We start from the raw sequence: 3,290 nt of genomic DNA, 5'->3' as shown, positions 1-3,290 counted from the left end.
TTTTTAATGTGGTCATAAGGCTCAAACCCAGGGCCTTCCATGTGCCAGGTGAGTGCTCTACCACTGAGCCACAACCCCAGCCCATTTTTTTCTTCTTTTTAATTACACATGACAGTAGAATGAATTTTGACATATCATACATACATGGAGTAAACTTCCCATTCTTGTAGTTGTACATGATGTGGAGTTACACTGTTGTGTATTCATATGTGAACACAGGAAAGTTATATCTGATTCATTCCACTGTCTTTCCTATTCTCATCCCCCTCCCTTCCCTTTATTCCCCTTTGTCTAATCCAATGAACTTCTATTCTTCCTCTCCCTCTACCCCGTGTTGAACTTTTTAACTACAAAACTGTTCTCCAAAGTAGTTATTTTTAAATTTTAAATTCTCACCAGCAGTGTTTGACAATTGTAATTATCTTACATCTTCACCAACATTTGGAATGGCCATCCTTTTCAAATTAGCTATTCTCACTAATTTGCTGAAACTGGCTTCAAACTTGGACTCCTCCTGCCTCAGCCTCCCCAGCTGCTGGGATTATAGGCATGCTCCGCCATGCCCAGCTGTATTATTAATCTTTAAGTGAGTGACAGAATATACCAGTGAAGCCATGTGACTTGGTAGTTTATTTTGTTTAAAATATTTTTTGTTGTTGTACATGAACACAATACCTTTATTTTATTTTTATGTGGTTGTAAGGATCGAACCCAGTGCCTCACACATGGTAGGCAAGGACTCTACCACTGAGCTACAACCCCAGCCTGACTTGGTAATTTATTTCTTTTTTACTTCTTTTTTTAGTTGTAGATGGACACAATATCTTTTTTATTTATTTATTTATTTATTTTTTATGTGGTGCTGAGGATTGAACCCAGTGCCTCAAGCATGTGAGGCAAGTGCTCAACTACTGAGCTACAACCCCAGCCCCATGACTTGATAATTTCTTAAAGGTAAGTTGCATTGTGAAATGCAAAAGCTTATCAATGAATTTTTTCATATTCAGCTTTCAACTCAAACAACTGGACAAGAGCTTTCCATTGAAACAAACTTCAGACTTCAGTATGAAGTGTAAGTACTTTATAAACTTTTCATTTTATCAGTGCAGAATATAAAAGGATTAGGATTTAATATAGCCAACAATTTTTGCTCTTTTACCAAAGCCATTCCTTTTTTTTTTTTTTTTTGGTCTCTTCAGGAAGCATTTTATTGTTGCTCCATGTTTAAGAATTTTCACTGATAGAAAATCAACACTTTTAGATACTCTCCCACATAGCCCAGCTCAGCTTCTGAATCTTGGTTTTTGCAGACATATCAACATATTTCTCTCCAATACAGATAATCATTCCACCCATGATTGCTGGATCAGTCTTAACATCTAATTTCAATACTTGTCCTTGACTTAGGAAGCTCTTTAGGACTGTCTTTAACTCAGAAGGAGAAGCTTCATGTAAAGGAGAACTGGTGGTCACTGTGCAAGGTACTTCTGCTACTCATAATGGTAGAAAAGGCAGAAATTATGTTAAGGGCATTGTCTAGGCAACCATTTTCAGCAAGCAAGTTGATCAGGTTAGATTTGGGGGAAAACCTCTCTTTTACTGTCATGTCATTTATGCTTTTCATTTTGTTTTATATGGATGAACTTTTATTTATTTTTAAAATTTTTTAAATTAATTTTTTTAAATTTATGTATGACAGCAGAATGCATTACAACTCATATTACACATATAGAGCACAATTTTTCATATCTCTGATTAGGCTTTTCATTTTTTTAATATTTATTTTTTAGTTGTAGTTGGACACAATATCTTTATTTTATTTATTTATTTTATGTGGTGCTGAGAATCGAACCCAAGGCCTCACACATGCTAGGCAAGCGCTCTACCACTGAGCCCCAGGCCCAGCCCAAGGCTTTTCATTTTGATGGTATGCTTACTTTAGGGATTCAGAATGGAAGCAACCACCTTGGGTTCTTTCAGTAGTTGTGCTACAATCAATAACTCCTTTTCTACTTGTTCCAGCTTATTCTGTTTAGATGCAGCAGAATAAAGAGCATAGCGACCTTCAATGCCATATATCTGAACAGGTGACCTCACAAGCTTGGTAAACGGTCTGACCACAGACGTACTGAAGCATTGCACCTGGAGCTGGAGCCGGGATGCTGCTGGGGCGGCCATCTTCTCCTGACCAAAGGCATTGTTAAATGATACTGCTTTTTTCTTTTGCTCTGAGCATGTGGCATGAAGGATACAACGACTACTAGTGATTTCACTGCCTCGATTTTTAAGTGGCAGCGGTTTTACTTACCATTGCTTTGTGCTATTAGTGCAAACTTCAATATAATTAAAAAGGCAGATAATATTTGATATTATCATATTAGTTTTAACTTTATGGACTTCCTGAAAGCATCTCAGGGAATCTTAGGGGTCCACAGGTCACTCTTTGAGAACCACTGCATTTTAGTATGAAGCATTCAAATGTTTAATTCAAATGATTTAATATCCTAATTCCATTCCATGGTGCCTGCACTCATGACTCTCAAGTGAATATATAGAAATATAAAAATAATGAGAAATTCAAAAAGAGTTTCTCTTTACCCAAAATAAGATCTTAAAACAAGTAAATCACAACTAGAGAAACACAGCCCTTTGAAATTATACTAAACCATTCAAATCTGTCTCTCCCAATTGAATTATACCATATAACAGTTATTTTCCTTTGGTTGACAAAAATAAACTCTAAAGTTTCAAGATCTTGAGTACTTGTATGCTACCTGATTTCTTTGACTTCCATTTTCCTTATCTATAAAATGGGGGGGGGCAGGTGATCATAATAAGAACTACTTCACAATGCTATAAGAAACAAATGTAATACTCAATATAAAGCACAAGAATGATGAACAGATGTTAGCTATTATGCTCCATTTCATTCCCTTTATGGCTGCATTGTATTTTGTAGTATGAAGGATCAAAATTACTTTGCCTTTGTCATATATTCTTATAGCGCTGAGAACTTTGGAAAATAAGAACTCTGTGGTTAGATAATCCAATTTGGGAGATGTTAAAGGAGCTGTATACTTTCCAAGAGATTCTGAGCCAGGATTCAACCAAGACAGGTGTGCTCAGTGTTGACTTTATTGATATTTCAAATTGTATGATTCTTTTTATTGTTATTGTTGTTGTTTTGTGGTACCAGGGATTGAACTTGGGGGTACTCGGCCACTGAGCCACATCCCCAGTCCTATTTTGTATTTTATTTAGAGACAGGATCTCACTGTGTTGCTTAGTGC

General features: G+C 36.2%; 1 pseudogene; it reads right to left on the bottom strand.

Moving 5' to 3' along the window:
* Positions 1-1,257: 1,257 nt before the first annotated feature.
* Positions 1,258-2,178, bottom strand: LOC124109481 (ATP synthase subunit O, mitochondrial-like; annotated as a pseudogene).
* Positions 2,179-3,290: the final 1,112 nt, after the last annotated feature.

This window comes from Marmota monax, unplaced genomic scaffold, assembly GCF_021218885.2.
Source record: "Marmota monax isolate L192 unplaced genomic scaffold, Marmota_monax_Labrador192_F-V1.1 WCK01_AAM20220418_F8-fsc00333, whole genome shotgun sequence".
NCBI classification, from domain to species: Eukaryota; Metazoa; Chordata; class Mammalia; order Rodentia; family Sciuridae; genus Marmota; species Marmota monax.
Note: the sequence above shows the minus strand (reverse complement) of the source record. Positions and strands in the feature narration are given on the sequence as shown.